At 42.9% G+C, this 25837-nt stretch overlaps 1 protein-coding gene across 6 annotated transcripts in view; it reads left to right on the top strand.

Moving 5' to 3' along the window:
• The window catches only part of SIL1 (SIL1 nucleotide exchange factor), a 212035-nt gene that overhangs the window by 66939 nt on the left and 119259 nt on the right, over positions 1-25837 (top strand). The gene's annotated exons all lie outside the window — the stretch shown is intronic.

Genomic DNA, 25837 nt, shown 5'->3' with positions numbered 1-25837 from the left:
GCAGTGGGGTGTTGTAGAGTCAGTCTCCCCGGGCTCATACCTCAGCTCTGCCTTTTATTTTATTTTATTTTTTAAAGATTTTATTTATTTATTTGAGAGAGAGAGAGAGAATGAGAGATAGAAAGCACGAGAGGGAAGTGGGTCAGAGGGAGAAGCAGACTCCCTGCTGAGCAGGAAGCCCGATGTGGGACTTGATCCCGGGACTCCAGGATCATGACCTGAGCCGAAGGCAGTCGCTTAACCAACTGAGCCACCCACGCGCCCCTCAGCTCTGCCTTTTACAGCTGGGTAGTCTTGGGCAAGTTACCTAATTTTACTAAGGTTTAATGAAGTATCATTTGCAAAATAGGGTTAGTAAGTAATACCTACTTCAGAGGGTTGTCTTAAGTAATACATAAGGTGAACATATGAATTGTTCACTATAGTGCTAGGTTCATAGCAACATCTCTTGTAGTAAAAATGAGTGTACATCAGATAAACCCCAAGTGAGGTACAATCTAGAAAAAAGCTGGCCATTACTTTGCAAGTACATCCAGGTCAAGAAAGACAGAAATACTGAGGAGATGTCAAAGATTGGAGGAGACAATGACAGCTATGTGTGGTGTGGTTTCCTAGATGAGAGTCTGGAACAGAAAAAAGGTCATTAGAGGAAAAACTGGTACAGTTGGAATAAAGTCTCGAGTTAGTACTATTGTACCAATGTTAATTTCTTAGTTCTGATAATTGTTTTATGGTTTTGTAAGATGTTAATATCAGGGGAAGCCGGGTGAAGGGTTTATGGGAGCTCTACTTTTTTTTTTTCTTTTTTGCAGCTTTTCTACAAGTCTAAAATTATTTCAAAATAAAAAATTAAAACCAAGTAGGTTAATGTCCAAGTGATGAGTTAGGTAAAAAGAGAAACTGACTAGAGTGGAGCCACACACAGCAGATCACACCTGACTCCGTCTCACCTCCTGTGTCAGAGAGAGAGAGAGAGAGAGAGAGCGAGCGAGAGAGCTCTTACTAAGGGGCCCCAGCGCCTGCCTCTTTAGCCTCTGCGTACCTGCTGCATCTTGAGGAGTGGTCTGCTATAGGCTGATAATTGGTGAGCAATGTAGACACATACCCCACGTCTGATCCTGGATGGTGCTCTACAGCGGCTGGGGAGGAGGCCACTCATTGGGCATTAGGACTCTCCGTAGGGTTGAATGATCAGGGCACTTGTCTCTGTTCCTTGGAATATAAATGAAATTCTGCTTGTTTTATCTTTCTATCTCAGCACCAGTCACTATGGCAATATGTTTGCAGATTACGATGCCTACCCCTACGCTCACACTCAGTGTTTGATCATCCAGAAGAAAGAAAAGTTCAGACCCAGCTCTGCAATAATTTATTATTTTGTTTCTTGTTTTAAGTGCCTTGCTCTTTCACAAAGCAGGCATTTTGCTTGCTCCTCTCCAGCGCAGAAGGTACATATGCTTTTCTTATGACTGATGTGGTCATCTCTGTCATGCTAATAGCAGGGTGTGTAGAGAAAGCCATTATTATAATTGGGAAAATGTGAATCTTGGGGTTTTTATTTTTCCATTGAAATCAGCTGTCAGAGGGGGTTCTAGAAAGTATAAAGTCTTCCATTCTGGCATACAACTCCTTCACAAGTATTTGCTGTCAGAAGTTCGTATTTTCTAAGTTTAAAAAAAAAAAATAAGGCCAGTGCTAAAAAATGTTCTTTGTGTTTTACCTGAGTGGCTAAGGTGTACTGCATTTTGCTATTGATTTACAAATTTTATTGTCCGACCCTTGGGATGCATGTGGATTACTCAATAGTGACAAATGGCTGGGCTCTGAATTATGTATTGTATTACAGGGGAGTTCATAAACCATATTTCTCTGTAGGTTATTTTAGGCGTAAGACTAGTGAACTGTCATTTCTCTTTTAGTCACATGTGACAAAAAAAAAAAGGTGGGGGTTGTTGGTGGGAAGAAGTGTCTAGCTCAAAATTCAACAGACCATCCCTGAAAGGTTTTAAGTGTAGATGCTGGAAGTAGACCAACTTTGGGTGTGGACTGGGAGGACTGGGAGCACCTGGAAGAGAGGAGAGCAGCTGTGTTCCACATGAAACCTTTGCTGCACCTTTGCTCAGGCTAGAGCCCCTGTGGGAAGACTCCTGGCTTCCACTCCCCCTGGGGCTTCTGTTCCAGTCAAATAACAAATGGCCTGAGGCCAGAGAGTCCTGCACCCCGGGTGGGCCTACCACATTCCCCTTCCCCCACACAGCCACTTGGGCTGATGGATGTGCAAACCCTTTACAGACGGTTTGGCACTGCTCGGCTTGCAGAGATCATCTGTCTCTTTTGAATGAGCAACTTTATGTTTGTGGCTCCTTTTTCCTGCACAGAGAGAAATTGCTTCTGCCTTCTGATGGAAATGTTTACCTTCCCTAGGGAAAGGCACTATTCTTTGGGGGTAATGTTTGTCGTTGCTCCTCACCCCTCGCGGGAGCATGAGCCTGTGCTCGAGGGTGGACGGGAGGAGGCGGCCATTGGAGCATGCACAATTGCCACTGGGGCAGCCATCTGCCAGTGTCGTGGCTCACAGCCTGCCTCTGAGCAGGCCGCTGGGAGGGAGTGTCTGTACTCCGGGGCCTGTATGCATTATGCACAGCCTCTTCCCTAAACGAGCTTTCTAAGTGTATATAACTCCTTTCTACCCTGTTCTTATATGGTCTGCCTCGGGGCACCATTCAGAATCTCCTCTAATTATACTGGAGCTCAGCTTCTACTGTCTCGCATTTGGAGTTTCTGGTAATAGCTGATTTGTGTGGGGGGGGGAGGGGGAGGGCGGTGGGGAATAGATTTCTAGAATTGCATTGAGGGATTGATTTACAGTTATAGGAAAATACGCTTTTTACAAGGAAATTATCAACACTGCAATGATAGTTTTCCAGCAGTGGTATTTTGACTAAGCAAAGCCAGGTTAGCTTCCTTGTCTTTTCCAGAATGGACTCTGTAATTTGAGAAGGCTGCTCTAGTATTAAAATGAAATCTGTGCTTCTGATTGCAGACCACTACCTTCCCCACATATTGCCCCCCACCTCCCCCCTTCCCTTCCTGAGATGGAGGAGTTTTTGCACATGCTGCTTAGAAAAAGGAGATTTATATCATGACTCAATCCTCGCCCACAGATCTAGGATTCCTGCCATCCAGTAAATTTTGGCAGGCAGGTCCTGTGTATGGAGAACATGTCCTGCCTCCCTATCCCTGTCCTGCTCCCCTTATTGCGTATGCTTCTTGGGTGGAGTCTGCGGTGTCTAGCTTCTCATTCTCATCCGCTTTTCCTCCCAAGCAACCCCTGCTTCTCCTATAAGGCTGTCCTTTAGTATCCGTGAGGTACAGGGAACAGTCTCTCACATCCCAGGGACTTGATAGACCTATAAAGCTCAAGCCCTGAGGTGTTTTCGTGCTTGTTACTTGTCTGCCACTGCATTGAGTACGGCAACATGCCCTGACCTTCAGCACCAGAGCCCACCTGGGAGTTCATTTGAATAAGAAGGTTGGCAGCCCCACCCCTCCAATCACACGACTGGATATACAGATGTCTTTGTGCCTGTAATTACAGTGTTGACCTCTTAAAGTCATTGAGGCCTCTAGGTGAGTGCTGGTGAGGCCATGATGCTGTTGAGAGTGGGTTACTGGTGACACTGGGCCCTCTTTCTGCCCTGTGGTGGGGGAGAGGAGAGGGAAAAAAAGCATTGGGTTTTAGAAAATTCTTGGCTATGAAGACTTGGTTAAACATTGTCTTCTCCCCATCCCTAGGAAATTCAGAAGAATTTAAGATAACAGAGTGGAGGGTAGAATAGGACTTTGGGGGACCAGGGACGATGAGAGATATGTAGTGGGGAGAAAGAGGGTAAGCGGCTGGCTCACCTGCCTCTTAGTACAGAACCTTCTTGGCCTGGCAGACAGGAGACCCAGGCTGAGCCCACCGTTGGCATGTATAGGAGGGAATGGTGAGTGCTTCAGAGTGTTACCTAGGGATAGGACATTGTTGCTGCCTCTGAGGCTCTGCTCCCCTCTTCACCTAGCCACTGGAAAGCAAAGGGTCCTCAGCTGCTTGGCTCCTGCAGCGGGGAGACTGGCCACACCGGGAGAGACTCAGGCCAAGTCTGGACCACATCAGATGTTGCTCCTTTTTTAGCCTCACCAGTAGGAAGCTCTTATTGTCGGAACAACCTCCCTGTCCCCTGAGTCTGTGTAGATGTGTCTGGAGCTGGACCTTTCCCTTCCAGTCTGATGATTGTGGGCTTTCCTCCCCATTTCTGGCCTCAGAACTAACCTGATGGCAGGTTCTGGAGTCTCTCCAGGCCTACAGCATATAAGGCTTAGTAATGACAAGATGTGTTGTAGGGCCGCACTTACTGGATATCCTTTGAAATTAACTTTCCGGTAGTCCTTAAGCGCCCCCATGGGGGCCTCTTCAGGGATCTTGGTTTCCCTTGAACTTAGTGTTAGTGCTGACTCCCACACACACATTCCTGTGTTTTTCATCTTAACCATGATTAGTGATGAACTGGGGGAAGGGAGCAAGGATTTGCTTTCCTCTGCACCAGAAGTGCAGAGCTGCTAATTTCATTCTCCGCTCTCTGTCTCTTAGATGAGCAGGGTCCTCTGTGCCCATGTTTAGTACCACTGTGTTGCTGGACTCTCCTGGCAAAAATCAGGCTAATGTCTCCAGTGACTGCATTAGCCACTGAAATGAGGTTCTAAATTGAAGGTACTACACCAAGTCCGTCTCCAAGGTATTGCCTTGTTCTGGCTTTTATTATTCAAATTCATTCTCTCAGTGATTCTCTGCAGACTGACTGGCACACTGGTTCAGTGTGGAGCATTGTATTAGCTGAAAGGCAAGATCACCTTTTAAGAGGAGGGAGAAAGGAAAAGAAAAAACAACAACAAAAAACCCCAAAAGATGAATGCTGTGGTGCAAAGAGTCAGCAATTTGTCTATTCTAAGAGGCCCTTGGCCAGCCTGAGCAATGCCTAGATATAGGAGAGTAAGGGACCAGACCTGGGATGGAGTGGAGGGGGTAGCATGGGGATAGAGGAGGATGTTGTTGCATTAGTGACATCTTTGCTTTGTAAGTTTACCGCACTTCCTCCTTCCCTTTCATGTTTACTGAGCACCCAAATATATGCCTTACAGGGTGTTGAGAACTCCACGGTGGAAAACCAAAGATCAACAAAACAGGATCTTCTCTTGACAAAGCTGTTAGTCTTACAGTTTCACTGCGTTTTCTCTGTCTTGGGTGTGTGGGTAGGGGTGAGGGGGATGAGGGAAGGATTCGAGCTATGATTCTTATATTTTACATCAGAAGTAGGAGCCTTCTAACAGTCATATGCTTAGAGAGTTGAGAATTTGGCTCTTACATGTTTGTTTTTAAAATAGATTTATTTTTTTATTTTTTTATTTTTTTTGCCTACTGACAAAGTAATATGTTTTCCAAGCAGAAAACTTGGAAAACACAGAAAAGCACAAAGGGAAACACCAACACTACCACCCATATTCCACTATGTAAAGATAACATTATGGCTTATGGTCTTCCAGTTGTTTTTACACAAGTGCTGTCATTCTGTACGTAGTGTTTTGAGTCTGATACTTTCCCTTTAGCAAATGGGAGTTAAATTTTGCACAGTTTTGAAGGGTAGAGCCTCTAGCACATAATGAAGCACACAGTGAACATTATCCAGGTGCTGGTCTTTATCAATTATATGAATATACCAAATTATGCTTAATTGATTCTTATTGTACATTTAGGTGGTTTCCAGCTTTCCACTGTTCTAAATAATTCTACAATGAATGTCTGTGTGTGTGTGTGTGTGTGTGTGTGTGTGTGTACATAAATTTCCTTGTGTCTGTTCTTATGTGCCCTCTGACTGTGTTCTTAGAAGAGATTCACCAGGTTGAAGCGCTCATCTGTTCTGCTTCTTCTGCCCTGTGTCTTAGCTGGGACAACCTCCTGTCTGGGCTGTTAGAACAGCACCAGAGTTTTGAGTATCTCTCATCCCTTTTCTGTATCACATGTCAGATGCCCTAGGATTTCCTCTCTGTGTGGTCCCTGGGTGGGTCTCTCTTGACCAGGAAATAGCTGGCTTCAGGGAAGACAGAGCGGCAAGCACAGAACACATGTTCCTATTGTTTTGTGCCAAGATGGTAGAATCCCCAGAGACAGGGACATTGTCATCAACCTCTTTGATGATAAGCAGATACTGAGTGCCTGCCCACCTGTGTACCGCCCAGTGCCAGATGAGGCAGAGATAAAAAACCGGCCCCTAGTTCAAGCTACTTGCCTACTGATTAGATAATGGATTGACATGAAACAATTCGCACACATTTATTGAGCATTTGCTATATGGTAGGTACTTGTGCCAGGCTACTGTTGGGGGAACCGAAAAGGCTGAGATGCTGTTCTCCTTAAAGGAAGCTGCAGTACGTATAAATAAGAGCTATTTATAGGTAAAGTTAACTAGCCACACAGGTCAATAAGTGACAAATATCTGGTCATGCAGACGGCAAGTATTAGACTGGCTGCTTTGTAGAAGAAGGTCATTCATGATGAATCAGAGTAGTTAGATTTCAGAGAGAAGATAGGACACTCATTGGGGCTTGAAAAAGAGCTGGCAGTTGATGAGGTGGAGCGGGAAGGGTTTTCCAGGTGAGAGGAACAGCTTGCAAAGGGGTGGTTGCAATACTGATTGTTTTAAGGTGGAGGGCAGTTGCACGGCGGCACAGTAGCTAGCTAGGGGTGGGGAATTGCAGAGAGGAAGTGAGGGTCAAGGCTGCATATTGACAGATTTGAGGGTGATGGACTCCAGATCACTATTTGGTACACAGTGGATGGAAACAATTTGGTAAAATTGTCTCTGATTAAAGGACAGGTAAGAAGGTCTTGATTTCTGTCAGTGCCAGAGGGCCCCCAGGCTCAGTCCTTGGGTCTCCACTCTTCTCTGTCTACACTAAAGCTCTGGGTGATCACATCTAGCCTAGTGGCCTTAAATTCCATGTGCATGCTGATGATTGCCAGATTTTATTTTAAGTCTCCAGCACATACTTTTCTGAACTCCAGACTCCTCTATCCATCTGCTTACTAGACATCTGTATGTGGATGTTTAGTAGGCATCTCAACCTTAACATGTTTCAAAACTGAGCTCAGGTAACCTTCCCCACCTCAGTGAATGGCAGCTCTGTCCTTTCACTTATTCAGGCCGGAATCCGCTTAGGCATTCTTGACTCCTTTCTCTCATACCCACATTCTCCCAGTGCGGGGCTTGAACTCACGACCCTGAGATCAAGACCTGAGCTGAGATCAAGAGTGGGTTGGTTAACCAGCTGAGCCACCCAGGCACCCCTTAAGATTTTATTTTTAAGTAATCTCTACACCCTACGTGGGGATCGAACTCAAAGCCCCACAATCAAGAGTAACATGCTCAATTGACTGAGCCAGCCAGATGCTCCACTCATACTCACATTCTGACAGCACATCCTACAGCTCTCTCTTCAAAATATATCCAAAATCTGACCACTTCTCATTACTCCTCCAACCACCATGATATCTCACCTGGATTATTGTAGTAGGCTCCTAACTGGCCTTCATCCTTCTGCCTTTATCACTTACAATCCTTTCTCAGTACAGCAGCTAGAGTGATCCTTTTATCATGTCTGTGCTCAAAAATAATCTGTTGGCCTTCCTTCTCGTATGAAGTCAAAGTCAAAGTCCTTTCCATGACCTACACATTCCTGTGATGTGGCTCCCCATTACCTCTGTCAATTTATCTCCTACTTCTCTCCTTCATGTTCTCTTTCCTCTGGCCACCTTGGCCTCCCTCATGTTCCCTGAACCCATCAGACCCATCACACCTTGGGAACCTAGAATACTCTTCTAGACAGGTTTGTGGGCAACTCCCTCACTTTTCTTAGGTCTTTAATCAGAAGTGAACTTGTCTTCTGATGGCCAAAGCTGGAATGATTTAAGCAATGTAATGTAGTGTTAGATTATAACCCGAAGTATAAAGTAAGTAAGTATCAGTCTGAACTTGTATAAGCAAATGAATGAATGAATGAATGAATGAATAGGAGAGAAAAGATAAATCTCTCTTACAGAAGAATTTAAATAATATATATATAGGTGCTTTTGCCTCCAGGAGGAGGAGCTTAAATCTTTTGAGTGTGGCCTGGACTTAGTGACTCACTTCTAAAGAACTGGTTATGGAAAGAGAAAAACAGTAACTTTATGGTGGAGAAACCTGGTAAATATTACCTGTCATCAAGAGGGACCTCACTATTGCTGTCATATGGATATGAGGGACCTCCTGATAGGATGTGAGAACATGGGCTCTTTGCCTCTGTGGTGTTACTCCTTGCAACCAGTAAGCCCAGAGTAATCAAGAGAAAATCATCAAACCGATTTAAATCGAGGAACATTCTATACAATATGTGATTCGTACTCCTCAAACTGTCATAGTAATGATAAGAAAAGACCAAGAAACTATCACAGGGATGCCTGGCTGGCTCAGTCAATAGAGCATATGGACTCTTGATCTCAGGGTCCTGAGTTCAAGCCCCACGTTAGACATGGAGCCTACTTAAAAGAAACAGAAAAACAAAAACAAAAACAAAAACCACAAAACCCATCATAGACCAGAGAAGACATGACACCTAAATGCAGTGTGGTATTCTGATTTGTATACTGGAACTGGAAGAGCACATTAATGGAAAAACTGGTGAGACATGAAGAGTCTGGAGTTTAGGTACTCTTAATGTATCAATGTTGGTTTCTTAATATTGATAAGTGTACCACAGTAGTATAAGATGATAACATTAGGGGAACTGAAGCTGGGTTCAAAGGTGTGCAGGAATTCTTGGAACTCTGTACTATCATTGTAAGTTTTCTATAAATCTAAAATTATTCCAAAAAAGGAAAAAGTGACCTCAAACAAGGCCTTCCCTGGCCACCATCTAAAAAAAGTTTTTTCCCTCCTTGACACTTCAAATCCCTTTCCCTGCATTATTTTGCTCCTTAGTACTTACTGTCTCATAGCATATATTTTACTCATATTGTTTGTTTGCATGCTACAATACAAATGGAAAGAATAGGGATTTTTGTCTTAAGTCTTGCTCACATCTGGATCCTCAAGTCCCAGCCCTGTGGGCATTAGCTCATAGCAGGCATTCAATAAACACTTGTTCCTGACTGAAAGAATGCATTCCTCTATATCACCCCTTGTCCTTAAGCAGCATGAGGATTTTGTGTTTGGGCCTTCCTTTCTCTTCCGCGATTTCTAGTGGTTTACCATTCCAGTGGGGGAAATGGCACCTATTGTTTCTTCTTTGGCTCACGTAGAAATGGGAGTCATGTCAGAAGTGGTCTATACTCTTCCAGTGTATTCACGCACCAGCAGGAAGAACAAGTAAATGTCATCATTTACTACTTTCCTACAGATATTATTTCCCTCCTGAAGGTGGGGGCTGGTTTATGAGAGATAACCTTCCTTTACCTGTTTTCCTCCTGTTGGAACCTGTGATCCCCTACTGGCTGGTTTAGCATGACAGATGTGACGTGTGTATAGAATCGCTTCTCGGCCTTTTGGTTAAGATCAAGTGGAGTGTGGAGGGATGTGAGGACAGTGAGGGTGGGACTCTTGGATCTGGAAGAGTAAAGTTAGTCAAGGAAAATGCATTTAATCCTGAATATGTGTTGAGGTGTTCTTTGCTCGGCACTGAAACTTGAAGGGTGAAGATAGTAGGAATGTGGACTGGTTCAACAAATCTGGTCACTAGAACCTGACAGCCATGCTTGACTTCAACGGGACTAAATCTAGAACAAACCAGAGAAAACCTAGCTCACACAATCAGTGGTAAATGCACGGTTAGGTGTGGATTCACAAATACCTTAGAAAAATGTGTGGATGATAGTGGTGCTGTGGGCAAGGGATGTAGAGAGTTTTGAGGACCTCCATTGATCATGATGGAGAAAGAACAGTGTTTTTCACACTCAGCACGTGTGCCAGGAGGGTCTTGCAGGTTCCTCTGATACTTTGAGGTGACATTGGTGGAGAATTGTATTGTCAGGACCTTTTCAGGCGCAAGAAGTGAGGGGATGTTGGAAGAAAGATGGGTCCGAATGATCTCTGGAGGATTGCACACAGTGTTGGCTCAATAGCATCAGTTTTCTCATGTGTTGGAACTTGATCTATCTCATAATTGATTTTAAAGCCTCCATGGAACATACCTAGCAAAGAATGGAGTCACACTGATTTGATGCCTGAACAAAGTCATCAGGAACAACAAAACTGTAAGATAAAAGATATTTCCCTTGTAACTGACGCTCTCCATTTCCTGTTGTTTTCAGGTTCTTTGTCCTGAGCCCAAAGATGGAGCATTTTTGCTTTGTTTTTGGTGCTGTGCCTATCACACTTGCGGTGCTCTCGAGACAAAGCCCTGCTCCCTGCTGGGCACAAGAATTGGGCCTGCGCCTGGGGCAAGATTCCTTTTGGGAACAAATAAGCAGGGTATCTTGCAACCCCCTCCATTTTGCCTGTCTTAAGGAAGAGGCCAAGGTCCCACTCCCTTTGCAAGTAGAGCAGAATGTGCTTTCTTAAACCTATTCAAATATCACAGTTGGGTTCAATTATCTGCAGAAATAGATTTATATAAAGGGAAAACTTACAAAGGAGAAATTTGTACCAAATAACAGTCTACATTTTTGTTAAATTTTCTTTTTCTTTTTTAAGGCCATCCAGTTGAAAGTCTGAGTGTCCAGGAAAGAGAGTGGGAGTGGGGGGAGGAAGAAGAAAGGAAAGAAAAAAAAGAAACCAAAGTACTTAAAGATTTTTGAGTGTAAATCTCAAGTCTGGGCCATCATATGCTCGTCACCAGCAGCGCAGGCTGCCAGGGGCTTCCCCTCCGTCCCCTTCTTCCTTACCTTCCACTTCCATGCCCACATTGGAGGGGCAGGCAAGGAAAGCTGGCCTCAAGAGCCTTAGCTGTTCTAAGCCTCTAGCTCTGCCTGCCTGCCTGCTTCTCCAGCCAAACTAGATTGCTTAAGGTCTCATCAAACTGACTTACGCCCATCTCTGGGTCTTGATGTGAACCCTTAAACCCATCTGCGGGGCCATATTACAAATTACAGCTGTGCAATAAATTACCACAAACTTGGTGGTGTAGTCGCTTAGTTCACAGTGTATGTAGGTCAGAAGTCTGGGTGATGGTTAGCTGGGTCTTCAGCGGAGGGTCTCATAGGCTGATAACAGGTGTCATGCAGGCTGTGTTCTTTTTGGTGGCTCTGGAGAAGAACTGGCTTCCAAAATCATTCAGGATGTTGCTCATATATCTTTGGAAACACTTTCTATAAGTCACATTTCTGGGTCAAAGGGTTAAGTGCAGTTGCAATTTTTATTAGACATTGTCAAATGGCTTCCATAGGGGTTGTAACTATTTTGCATTTCCGTCAGCAATGTTTGTAACTGCCCCTTTGACTATAGTCTTACCTGTGGAAAGGTATTAGCCAGTCTGGTAGGTGAGAAATGGTTTCATTCCTATGATGTAGAAGGCCTGCTGCAGTTTGTTCGACCTTTCTCCTATTCTCAGCAAAGTTGAACATCTTTTTTAGTTAAGTGGCATTGTATTTCTGTGAACTGCCTGTTCACATTTCCAGTCCTTTTTTCTGTAGTGTTTTTGGTCTTCGGTATTTTTAAAAGTGCTTTATGGATTAGTAATACTAACACTTTGTCTATATGAAGTTGCAAATTTTTTCCCCAGCTTGTCATTTATCTTTTACTTGTGATATTTTCCATGCATCTAAAATTTTTTTGAACTTATTTTTGCCTCATCAAATTTATTAATATTTTTGTTATTGCTTTTGCATTTTGAATCATAAATAGGAAACTTATTCTCTATTCCTAGGTTATAGAGGAATTCACCTATGTTTTCCTCTGGTACTTGTATAGTTTCATTTTTTACATTTAAATATCATTTGTTTGGAATTTACCCTGATGTATAGGCATAAGGATGGAGTTAATTTTATCTTTTTCCATATGTCTGTTAAATTATCCCAGAGATGCTTATTAAAAAGTCTTCCTTCCCCCACATTTGAGATGCTACCCTTATTATGTATTAGATTTTCATATGCAGTTGGGTCTATTGTTTAATTTTCTTCCCTATTCCATTGCTAATTCTGTCTATTCATGTGCCAGTTACCAAACCTTTTTAATTATATAGACTTTGCAGTATATTTTGTTTTACTACCTAGTAGATCCTTCTAGTTTATTTCTTTGCATTCCTGTGTTTGTGTGTGTGTGTGTGTGTGTGTGTGTGTGAGAGAGAGAGAGAGAGAGAGAGAGAGAGAGAGAGAGAGTGAGGGATGCCTCAGAAGAGAACCAGGCACCCATTCCTGAGAAATTTTAACTCTTCAAGGTAGGTAGGTAGAAGAAGGTAAGCTGGCAAAGGAACCTGGGGAAGGAGAGACTGTAGAGGTAGGAAGTAATTGGAGATTTACAATCTCACATCAGGACAGAGTACTTTTGGACTGAGATATCAGGTGCTACCATAAAATCTCAAGATGTGAGGATTAAGAAGCATCAGTGGTTATTACTGGGTGGAAGTAGAGTGGAGTGGGCTGTGGAATGAATGGAAGGTGAGGAGGAGGAGGTACATTCAAGTGTAGATAACCATTGTGAAGTTTCTCAGTATAAGAGAAAAGAAATAAAGAAAGGTAGTACCTAGAAGGAGTGTAGGGGAGTTTTTCTTTGTTTAAAATTCACATACTATAGAGTTAACCATTTTATTTATTCATTTTTAAAAGATTTTATTTACTTGTCAGAGAGAGAGTGAGAACAAGCAGGGGGAGCAGCAGGCAGAGCAAGGAGCCTGATGTGGGGCTCGATCCCAGGACCCTGGCTGGGATCATGACCTGAGCCGAAGGCAGACACTTAACCGACTGAGCCTCCCAGGCGTCCCTAAAGTTAGCCATTTTAAAGCGGGCACTTTGGTGGTGTTTAGTACATGTGAAATCATCACTTCTACCTGATTCTAAAATGTTATCACCCCAAAGGGAAACCCCATACCCATTAAGAAGTTACTCTCCATTGTGCCCTTTCCCTAGCCCTTGGCAGCCACCAGCCTCCTTTCTGTTGTTATGGATTTACCTCTTCTGACAAGTGGAGTCATAAAATATGTGAGTTTTGTGTCTGTTTTTCTTCCATGTAGCATAATGTTTTCAAAGTTCTTCCATGTTGAAGAAACTAGAGACTATGTAAAAATGCTGCTGGAAGGACTCTAGGACACAGAGACGGGTGGGTAAGAGGTAAGGTTCTTGAAAAGGTGAACTCCATTCATTTGGAAGTGGGAAGCTGGGGAGACCCCATCTGATAGCTTTCATGTAGTCTATGATGTAGAAGGCCAGGCCTCAACTGAGAAATGGGAGTCAGGGGTTCCAGGGAGGGTAGATGATGTGAACCAGTGATTGAATAGAGGGGTAGGATGTGCTAACTAGAGAAACATGGTTATGATTGGTGGGTGGTACTAGATACTTTGAATCTCTGTTTATTTCAGTTCACACAAGGTCTTTTGGGGGAATCCTCGAAATGTTGCATAGTCACAGAAGAAATATGTGGTCTAACTGTACGAGCATTCAGGGTCCCACCCACGAGTAGGATCCACAGGGCGTCCCACCATCACAAGTTTAAAAAGGTTTTGGTTGGGCTTTCCTGACACAGATACTGTGATGGAGGCTGGGGTACAGTATATTTATTCCAACAATAGTGCAAGGAAAGGGGAGGAAGCAGGATTGGACCGAGGAAGAAGTCAAAGTACGATGGCAAGCCCAATGAAGCCGTGGCCATCCCAGCAGGGAGTTCTGGAGTGAGTAGTCCTTTAGATGGTCCTATATTAGGCAAAATTGGTGAGGTTTTTATAACCATACCTGGCTCAATCATGAGTTACAGGCCGCTCAAAAGCTCATGAGCTTGACCAAAGTAGCTCTTTGCATATGAGACAGACCCCAAAGGAGCTAATGCTGTGGTTTTCCTTGACACCAAAGCAAATCTTTACTTGAAGAGTCGATTTGGGCCTATCTGCCTCAGGATAGGCAGTCTTGCTGGGCTCCCAGCTAGAACAGCTTGAAGCTGAGGCATGTGGGAAGCAAACTTTTTCAGGACAACTCTTCCAGTTGTTGCCCCAGAAATTGTTCTTAAAAGCTGAGTGTACGGATAGGAGCCTGGTGGGCTGGTGGAGCTGGCGCCAGAAGTTACACTCTGCTTCTCGGGTAGAGTGAGCTGAGCCCTGCCATTTGAGAACATAGGCATGTGTTCCCATGGGGAGTGAAATCTTGCTTATGAGAAAGGCTTTATTCTCAGTCAATCAAGTGACCAGGAGTGGTATGGATTTTGAACATGTTCCATATGTTTTTGACTTCACTATTCTTTGTCAGAGAAATGACAAAAAGGAAAGTGCACCTAGTCAGCAGTCAGCAAATATTTGCTAAACGAGTGACTGAAAGAACCACTGTGAGCAGAGCAGCAGCAGGAAGGAAGCAGAGGGTCAGATTTCTGTGTCATCTTTTCAGAGGAGACTGTGCTCTAGAGGTAGCAGCTTGATGGGCTTAATAATAGCTCCAAAGATGAAGGATAGAGCCTGCAGCCTCTGCACAGTGGTCCAGGGTCCGGGTAGGGCAGTTCCTAAGTATGGTAGACATGGGTGCAAACTGCCTCAGCTGGCTTGTAGGAAGAGTGAGTGGGTACCTGGAAGTGGATGGGTGGCTGGGTACTTGCCCCATGTAGCCTTGGGACATGGAGGGGGTGGTCTGGTAACCTTTTCCCTGGGGAGGTTTTTCCCCTCCCCATTGTTAAAGAACCGGTGGCCCTCCCCAACTTCCGGCAGCTCCCTCCTCTAGCCTCTCAGCCCCACCTGCTTTATCACTTTCTCCCCCTAGAACTTAATATCATTGCCCCCCTCTAGTCCATTGATTGACCTCCAGCTGTTGTTTCACCTCAGGCCTGTGGCCCATTAGCCCCATCTTGGTTCTCAGAGTCACTCAATGTCCTTGTGGCCTCATTCTTTATCACACAGCATGGACCTCATGGCACCTGTCATTTCTAAGACACTATTAATTGCCACTCCTCTTGATTCCCTCACCTTCTAGTTGTATGGGGAAAGAGGTAGAATTGGGCAGGATGTTGGATTACAAATGAGGAAACGGCTCTAGGGTTCAAGTTAGAGTCCTGGGATTTGGGCTGCTGTTGTGGTCTGGTTACTAGCCCTAGGAATGGAGTTGGAGCTGGGCAAAGTGGGGGGGGGGGGAGGAAAGAAGCCAATAAATATAATTTATTATTTTAATGACTCATTTATGTAGAAGTTAAATTTGGCAAATTGTTTCTACATCTGTTATTTCACTAGAGTCCATTTTTACCTGTGTTCTGACTGTTTTTCTCCCTCCTATTTTTCAGATGTAGCCATTTTTCAAAGCTGTCGTAAATACTGTGTCTTCTCTCTTTGCTTTCTGCCTCAGAGATTTCTGGCTTTGGCCCTCATTGCTATGCAGATGACTCCCAAGCCTGTGTTTCCAGCCTCAACCTCACCCCCTGAGTCCCCATCTCATATTTTCAGCTGATTGATATATATATCCACCTGTCTCATTGGTGCTACACACACTTTTAAACCAAACTCATGATAACTTCCTCCAAAATTCCTTCTTCCTACTTAATCATGACATCATTATCCTCCCAGTTACCTTATCTTTGAACTTTGCAATCTCCCTCCCTCCCCATTCCCCATCCATGTAGGCTTAACAGTCGCCTTGCTCTGCCTGGTCCCATCACTTTGTTTCCATTCCCAGTGCTCCCTCTTGTTCCTACCGCATGACTTTTTACTAAGCTATGGCTCCTTGCCCAGTTTCCCCAGCTACAGGTGTGTCTGCCTCCAGGTGCATCCTCTACATATTAGCCACTGTTCTTCTTGTGACATGATTTTTTTCCCCCCAAAGAAATGCTTCCCCTAGTGCTTAGAGAGTTAAGGTCCAACTTCTCGACATGGATTGTGAGGCACCACAACCTCTTTCTTTCCTTCTTATCTCCTACAGTGACCCTTTACACACCTCATTTTGTGGCCATGGGACTCCTTCCGTTTCTCTGATGGTCCTGGACTTGACTTCTTCCTTGCCTTTGTTCATGTTATTCTTTTGTTCTGAAGTTTCTTTTCCACTTCTCTTTCTCTGCTCCCTTGACCCCCTTGCCTACATAATTTCTACCTGTTAAAATCATACTGATGTATGTCCATTGCAATGGAATACTGTGACACTCTTGAGAAATGAGGTAAGGTAGATGCACATGCGCTGACATGGAATAATATTGAAAGTGTACTGCCAGATGATAGAAAACATCTCATACGACAGTACATACGCTGTGATTCCATTCTTGAAAAAGTTATTAGTAATAAATGTATACGAATGTGTATATAGAAAAATTTAAAAATCGTGCCCTGTTAACAATAATTATTTTGGGGGGGCACCTGGGTGGCTCAGTCAGTTAAGTGGCCGACTCTTGGTTTTGGCTCAGGCCATGATCTCAGGGTTCTGAGCCTGAGCCTTGTGTTGGGCTCCTTCCACACTCAGCGTGGGTGGAGTCTGCTTGTCCCTCTCTCCCTCTCTTCTCCTCTCCTTGCGCTTGTGTGCATGCGTTCTCTCTCTCTCTCAAATAAAATGTTTAGAAAAAAGTAATTTTATTAAGAGAGTGTAAGTGAGGTGGGGTGATGTGGGAGAAGGAGTGTGTGAGATGGGGGATATGGGGAGAGGAGGGTGAGGGAGAAGGAGGGGGAAAGAATCTCAGGCACACTCCTCACTGAGCACGCAGCCTGTCGCAGGGTCTCATCTCATGACCCGGAGCCAAAACCAAGAGTTGGTTGTATAACCAACTGAGCCACCTAGGCGCCTCAGTAATTATTCTTGAAGAAAAGTGATGATTATAGGGATTATGGGATGATTACATATTCCTGTAATGTTTTATTTTTAACGTATAATGATTGTATATTTCTGTAGTAATCAGAAAATGAAAAGCAAGGAAAAAGTGGGGAAAAAAGTTGTCCTTCTTCCCCCCACTTCAGGGTTCTTCGGAATTTTCTCCTCTCTAGTTGCTCCCAGTAGTCTTATTTATATTCCTACTTGCCTACCACACCCTCTTGCTTGAAGCTCACATAAAGCCTTCTATTATAGTAATGTATGGATTTGCTTTATACCACCACCTTGTTCCTGAACTAAAACCAGTTGGTATCATTTGCATCCTTGAGTCCCTGTAGGGCCTGGCCTGGTGCCTGTGCTTGGTGGTGCTCCAACAGTCTTGGCTGAGCTGGGATGCCATGCCCTAGGCATCTCTGGGTATCCCAGGACCTTAGTGCTCCTTTGGTTTGGGAGGGACTGAAGCCCTGTTTTTACCATGGCAAGAGCTGTCTGTCTGATGAGGCTGATAGACTGGGCTTTAATTCATTACCAGCTTCCTGAGTAGGGTCCTAATGATGATGATTGATAAAGATGTGATTGGAAATCTGATCTGTGTTCTTACTGATCCCTAGAGGAATCCATTCCCACATGGCAACCTAGGCCCTTACCTAGCATTAGATAAATTCAATTCAGCAATCCATCAAGACATAAAGTAATTGAAGTGTGGATTAGTGCCTGCCAAGAATGGCAGGAGGAAATGATAGAAGAGTTTTTGGCTAAAGGGGCTGAGCTGTCCAGTCCTTAAGGAATCCATTATTCTACCAGCCCACCAATCCCTCTGTTGAGCCTTAACGATGTCTGCTTTGTTCTCAGGCCCCAGGTCAGCACAGATTCTGGTCTTCGTATTAAGGTTGGCCTGTAGCACGTAGTGAGAGACTTTACTATTTGACCCCAGTCTGTTTTCTTGCGGGGAGACAGCAGAGGTGTTGGCAGTTAGGATTCGGTTGTTCCTGAAGTGCTGTCAAGCTCAGCGCATCCTCAGCAGAGCTCAGAGACAGAGGAAGGCAGAGTCTGGTGGTGGAAAAGAATTGCTTTTGAAATTAGGCAGACCTGGGTTGGAGACCTAGTTCTCTTAATAGCTTGAAGGCTACTCTAGGCAGGAACTTCTGTGGGTTGCAGGATCCTAGGTGGCTGGTAATTTGATGTTGGGAAAATATTTGTCGAGTTGGACTGTTGGTAGAACCAAAGTATTTTCATCTGTAAGTTGGGAATACCTATCTCATACGATTGTTGTGAAAATGAAATAAGATGTATAATAGCTACTGTAGTGCCTAGCACCAAGAGGTGATTGTTAACTGCTAGTTTCCTCTTTTCCGCCCTCTTCCCCCTTACCCACTTAAAGGTTAGAAATCGTAAGACCTACTATGTACATACTTACTAGGCTGCAATGACAATGGCTTGAACTGATGTCATTTTTTAGCAGATGTGGCCTTTCTCCCCATCTGTGGTCCTCATTGCCATCTACATGGTCTTTGAAGGCTCTGTTAACAGCAGTGGCTCATGGCACAGCAGTGTCGTACAGTGGAGAGAACCAAGGACTGGGACAAGTTACTTGAGCTCTTTTCCATCTGTCTTCCTATCTGTAAAAAAGTAATATTTTCCCTGTGTAGAATTTATATTGCAGTCCAAATCTACTTGTGTTTGAGAGGACATTCCCTTACCCCCACTGTTTTCCTGAAGGATGCTGCGTCCTGTTGTATGCCTCCATTCCCACTGCCCTACCTATACTCATTTCACTTCTCCTGAATACCTGCCTTAGGATAGGAACTTACCAAGTGAGCTGTCATTGACACCATATTGAGATAACGGTGGTTAATGCTGTGCTCATGGTGTGGTAGTACACTTTTTTATTAGGCTGCCTGCTAATTAAAAGGACTTTAAGTAGCTTTTAGTGAAAGAATATATATAGAAGCCTGCCTAAATATAAATTTAAAAAAATGTAAATTCTGTCATTGTGAGGTTGGAGAAAACAAGTATAATAATCACCTTGGCTACTTTGGTTGAACCTAAACACTAAACATAGTTCTGAATGTCCTGGCGGCCAAGAGAAAAAGGTAAATATGATGAATTTCATAATTATCATCTAATAAAATTGCCAGTATTTATATTGGTTTTCTGAGAAACAAGCTTTTTCCTGGTACTAGTAAGAACTGATCTAAAAGCATCTTTGTTTTTTTTTAATTTATTTTTCTTTTCAAATTTTTATTTAAAATTCTAGTTAGTTAACATACAGTGCGATATTGGTTTCATGAGTAGAATTCAGTGATTGATCACTTACAGACAATACTCAGTGCTCATCATAGCAAGTGCCCTCCTTAATACCCATCCCCCATTTAGTCCATCCCTCCCACCTCCCTCCATCACCCCTCAGTTTGTTCTCTGTCATTAAGAGTCATTTATGGTTTGTTTCCCTCTCTCTTCCCACCCCCCCAATATGTTCATCTGTTTTGTTTCTTAAATTCCACATGTGTGAAATCATATGGTATTTGTCTTTCTCTGGCTGACTTATTTTGCTTAGCCTAATATACTCTAGTTCCATTCATGTTGTTGCAGATGGCAAGATTTCATTCTTTTTGATGGCTGAGTGATACTCCTGTGTGTGTGTGTGTGTGTGTGTGTGTGTGTGTGTGTGTGTGTGTGTTCGTGTGTGTTCACCACATCTTCTTTATCCATTAATCAGTTGATGGACATTTGGCATCTTTCCATAGTTTGGCTATTGTTGATAATGCTGCTATAAACATTGGAGTGCATGTATGCCTTCAAATCAGTATTTTTGTGTCCTTTGGGTAAATACCTAGTAGTGCAATTGCTGGGTCATAGGGTAGCTCTATTTTTAACTTTTTTTTTTTTTTTTTAAGATTTTATTTATCAGAGAGAGACAGAGGCAGGCAGAGGGAGAAGCGGGCTCCTTGCGGGACTCGATCCCAGGACCCTGGGATCATGACCTGAGCTGAAGGCAGATGCTTAACTGACTGAGCCACCCAGGCGTCCCGATATTTTTAACTTTTTCAGGAAGCTCCATACTGTTTTCCAGACTGGCTGCACTAGTTTGCATTCCATCAGCAGTGCAAAAGCGTTCCCCTTTCTCTGCATCCTCACCAACACTTGTTTCATAAGTTGTTAATTTTAGCCATTCTGACAGGTGTGAGGTGGTATCACCGTGGTTTTGATTTGTATTTCTCTGATGATGAGTGATGTTGAGCATCTTTTCATGTGTCTCTTAGCCATTTCTATATCTTTGGAGAAATGTCTGTTCATGTCTTCTGCCCATTTCTTAACTGGATTGCTTTTTTTTAAGTTTTTATTTATTTATTTTTTTAAAGAATTTATTTATTTGACAGAGAGAGACAGCCAGAGAGGGAACACAAAAAGGGTTGCGGGAGCGGGAGAGGGAGAAGCAGGCTTTTCGCAGAGCAGGGAACCTGAGCAGGGCTTGATGCCAGTACCCTGGGATCATGACCTGAGCTGAAGGCAGAAACTTAATGACTGAGTCACCCCCAGCGCCCCGTGGATTGTTTTTTTAGGTGTTGAGTTTGATAAGTTCTTTATAGATTTTGGATACTAACCCTTTATCAGATATGTCATTTGCACATATCTTTTCCCATTCCATAGGCTGCCTTTTGGTGTTGCTAATTGTTTCCTTCACTGTGCAGAAGCTTTTTATCTTGATGAAGTCCTAGTAGTTCATTTTTGCTTTTGTTTCCCTTGCCTGTTGTGACATGTCTAGTAAGAAGTTTCTTGCGGCCAAAGTCAGAGAGGTTGCTGTCTGTATTCTCCTCAAGGATTTTGATGGTTTCCTGTCTCACATTCAGGTGTGTCATCCATTTTGAGTTTATTTTTTGTGTATGGTTTAAGAAACTGGTCCACCTTCATTCTTCCGGGTGTTGCTGTCCAGTTTTCCCAACACCATTTGTTGAAATGACTTTTTTCCATTGGATATTCTTTCCTGCCTTGTTGAAGATTAGTGGACCATAGAGTTGAGGGTCCATTTCTGGGTTCTCTATTCAGTTCCATAGATCTATATGTCTGTTTTTTTTTTTTTTTTTTTTGCCATACCTTCTTAATGACTGTAGCTTTATAATATAGCTTGAAGTCCGGAATTGTGATGCCTCCAGTTTTGTTTCTCTTTTTCAGGATTGCTTTGGGTATTTGGGGTCTTTTCTGGTTCCATACAAATTTCAGGATTGTTTGTTCTAGCTAGCTCTGAAAAATGCTGGTGGAATTTTTGGTAGGGAAAATGTGTAGTTTGCTTTGGGTAGTACAGACATTTTAAGAACATTTTTCTTCCAATCCATGAGCATAGACTGCTTTCCCATTTCTTTGTGTCCTCCTCAGTTTCTTTCATAAGTGTTTCATAGTTTTCAGAGTACAGATCTTTTACTTCTTTGGTTAGGTTTATTTCTAGGTACCTTGTTGTTTTGGTGCAATTAAAAGCATTTTTTAAAAGATTTTATTTATTTGACAGAGATAGAATGAGCAGGTCGAGGGGCAGAGGGAGAAGCAGACTCCCCACTGAGCCGGGAGCCCAACATGGGGTTCGATCCCCGGACCCTGGGAACGTGACCTGAGCTGAAGGCAGACGCTTAACCGACTGAGCCACCTAGGAGTCCCAATTAAACGCATTTTTTTAAAAAGATTTTATTTATTTATTTGACAGAGAGGGACACAGCGAGAAAGGTAACATAAGCAGGGGGAGTGAGAGAGGGAGAAGCAGGCTTCTCGCCGAGCAGTGAGCCCGATGGGGGCTTGACCCCAGGACCCTGGGATCATGACCTGAGCCAAAGGCAGACACTTAACGACTGAGCCACCCAGGTGCCCCAAAAGCATTTTTATAATAGACATTACACCATGTACTGGACAGGGTCTTTAACAAAATTTCTTTAGAAAATGCAGAAATCTTTTTTCCCCAGTCTGTTCCTTATATAGACTTTGAACAAAATTTGAGGGTATACAAGAAGTCAGGGTATGATGAATTTGTAATGTAGGGGACAAATACAGTGAACATTGTTCTGTTTTAACTAGGATATAATATGGAATCCCCTTAGCAGAATGGACAAGGAGCCTGTGCTTTAGATTGCCTTCCTCACATATGTACTCTGTTAAGTTGGTTTTTATCAGGGACTTGAATGGTAGTCAGATGAAGATTGAAACTCTGGTCAACACTTGGCACAGTGTTTCATCTTCAGGACATCCTTAGCCCACAGCTCTGTATCAGGAATGATCCATATGTGTTGATATTGTATGCATTGTGGTAATGTGAAAATGAATGGATACATATTGGCTATTAAACAACAACAACAAAAACCCTAATGAATTGTTTAACTGTTTTCATTATAGCGTCCAGTGGATGATAAGAATCTGTATCCAGGACATTTTGTGTTTACTTATAGCTTATTTGAAGAAAAATACATCATACACAATCTATTGCCAAATGCAGTAACATGCATTAACTCCCTCTCCCCCAATCCCACACTGAAGATGGTAGCCTTTAGTTACATAAGAAATTCTTTTGTCAGAGATCAGAAGTATAAATATAGGCCTAGGAGACTTATGGAGAGATGTTAGTTGTGGCCATGTAAGAGAAAGTAGAAATTCCAGGTTTTCCTATCTGTTACCTTTGGTTTTTCTCGGGACTTTGAATGTTGGTTTGGGGAAGAAGAAAGTCATTGGAAAATGTGAATGTAGCCGGTGCTCATTTGCTAATAGAGAGGATCCCTTCCGAATTTGGAGAGGGAGGAAAACCAGAAAGTTGTATATGGATAAAGTGATTATGATGTGATTTTCTTACTTTGTGGAACCTTTTGATTGTAATTAGTCTCAGAAGAAGCTATCACTAGAGTTTAATTTTCCATTTAGTTCTTTTTGCCACCCCCTGCACTAAAGAATTCCAGGCCAGTTCATTATCCCTTTGGCGCTCATTAGTAAGTTATTTTCCATCCCCTTCCCCTCCATCTCTGAGAGGGTTATCTGTATTGTTTGGGAGGGCGGGGTATTCTCTCCTTGTAATGTATCCATTATTTATGCTTGTAGTCAACTATACTCAGCCTTCCTTTCAATTATGGAGATGGCTCTGGAGCATTTTTGTTTTAAGGAATAGGTATCTGTTACAACAGTTAGCTCTGGAGAGAGGGGAATTACCCATAATTCTTGTCCTCAGAAGACATGTGGTACTAATGGATCCCTGGCCTCCTATCTGACTCCTCTGGAGAGTCACTGCTCTTATTTACTCCTTGGCTCAGGGTCTCCTGAATTGGAACTGGCAGAAGGTACTCAGTGTTGTAAACCAGATTTGAGTCCCCGAGAGGTGCCTGTGCTGCAAGGATTCCAGGATTCCAGCTTAAGTTTGTGCTGGCCATCATGCCCCTCAAAGCCCTCTACCATCTAGTATTTGACTAGGCCCTCAAAATACTCCAGGGATATGCCATTTATGAAATAAAGATCTACCTCTGCACTGTTTAACATGGTACTCACTGGCCACTTGTGACAATTTAAATTAAAACTAATTACATGAAATTTAATATTCAGTTCCTCAGTTTTATTAGTCACATTTCGATTGCTCAGTATCCATATGTGACTGGGGTCTGTTGTAATGGACAGCATGGATTTGGAACATTTATTTTGTCACAGAAAGTTCTGTTGGACAGCCCTGGTCTGGAAAGTGGATGGCTGATGCTAGTCTACCTTACCTGACTGCTGATGTGGAAACACAACCTCCTCTCCTACACTGTATCTTTTTTTTTAAGATTTTATTTTTAAGTCATCTCTGTACCCAATGTGGGGCTCGATTCACAGCCCTGAGATCAGGAGTTGCATGCTTTACTGACTGAGCCAGCCAGACACTCCTCCTACACCAAATCTTAAATAGCTGCTTAATGATTATTATTATTTTGCTGCTTTATTAATATAAGTCATCAAATGAAAATTGCTAGATACTGCTACCTAAAGCCATTGGCAGCAATGCTCAGTTCTCTGCCTCTGGTTGCCTGGCATTTTATGTGTGTGTCATGTGGTAGTGGTTTTCCATCCACTGGGGATGATGAGGAGTTCACATGCAGGTTGTGAAGCTAAGCTTCTCAGCAGAGAAGCTGCACCTTATTATGCAGGTGGCCTCTGCAGGTTGATTCTTGACTTGTCTTGCTGCTCTGACTCTTTTTTTAACAGGGAGGCCTGGAAAAAGTAGGTCTGGAGAAATCTGGAGGCTCAGGTGGGAAGATGCTTGGCTTTTAGGACCTATAATGTGAAAATCAGGTCCAAAGGGTTCCAGAAGAATTAAGATGATTGTAGAAATAAAGATTTCTTTATTCTCTAGAGACCTCAATGAGAGGTTGGGAAGTTTTTTGTCAATTACAGTGTTGTCCCCTGTAATTCTTTGTAATTTTTTTTCAGGCAGGATGAGGTTAGCTAAATATTAGAGATAGAAGAGTATATAGTAACCAAAATAATTTGTGGTGAACTCAGAAATGTGAATGTGAGATTTTACATGGAAAAATAGAGCCATATTGCACAAGTGACCCTGGAAGGACATATTTGCTATCACTGCCCCTGGCCACTGTGAGCTTGTAATTGAGAGTCATGGAGAACATTTAACTGATGCCTATCAGCAGATATTTAAACTACGTAAAAATGTGAAATAATGAGGAAGTCGTGGGTATTGGATACTAGAGAATTGGGGGAAGTTGAGATATATGTCGCTTGTATACATTTGGTAGCTTTGAAGTAACTTATGTATTTTGGAAACGAAGAAGGACTTTCATGTTTTGTTGATAAAGGTATTGTGTATTTAGCAACATGAATTCCTGAAAAACTTGTTTTTAGATTGTGGAAGAGAGGATGGTTGAAGAATCAGAATTAGACCTGGGAGGGGAATAGCTTTTTGATCTCTTTCTGGAGGCTGTTTTATTGCTCAATTTGGGTCATAATGGTCTTTGAATAAGAGTGACCTATTAGCTATACCAGTTGAAGGGGAATTGGTTTCTTAGTCACTGTGCTGGTGAAATAATGGGGTGGTTATAATTCTGACCTTTGTGACATCATGTCCTCAGGTTTTCATATGTCCACCCGTCACAAGCCCTAGGAATAATCATTTATTCTTTTTATTTTTTATTTTTTAAAAGATTTTACTTATTTATTTGACAGAGAGAGAGACAGCAAGAGAGGGAACACAAGCAGGGGGAATGGGAGAGGGAGAAGCAGGCTTCCTGCAAAGCAGGGAGCCCGATGCGGGGCTCGATCCCAGGACCCTGGGATCATGACCTGAGCCGAAGGCAGACGCTTAATGACAGCCACCCAGGCGCCCCAATCATTTATTCTTTTAAATGGAGATTCTCTGAGCCGGGAGATTGATCGCAGGATGGAACAATGTGCAAATAACTGTATCAATAGCAAGCTTTTGCTTTCCCAAGGTCTATATATTCAGCCATTTTAGTGGCTTCCCATGTAATGCATTTGACTTTTAGTTTCTGTTGCTAAAGTAATGGTAACATACTCTGTTTTCCATTTGTTTATTTATGGTCTTGTTTTCTACCCTTGCAAAACTTGATATAGGTACAAAGCTTCAGAAATGTACACATACCAGAGTAATAGATAACTCTGATTTGGTTACAAGGCAATAATTTAAGTTGACAGGTTTAGCTGATAACATAAAACACAAGATAGAAATAGGATCAGTTTATAAATGTCAGCAGAACCCCTGAGAGTGAGTTGCTGCCTTGGCACTGACTCTGGTATTGTTGTTTTGTCTAATATATCATAAAGCAAAATAAACTGATGTCTGTGAAAATCTGGCTGACCAAGATTAAAAGACTAGTGCTGTAAATT

The sequence above is a fragment of the Zalophus californianus genome, chromosome 5 (genome assembly GCF_009762305.2).
Source record: "Zalophus californianus isolate mZalCal1 chromosome 5, mZalCal1.pri.v2, whole genome shotgun sequence".
Lineage (NCBI taxonomy): Eukaryota > Metazoa > Chordata > Mammalia > Carnivora > Otariidae > Zalophus > Zalophus californianus.
Note: the sequence above shows the minus strand (reverse complement) of the source record. Positions and strands in the feature narration are given on the sequence as shown.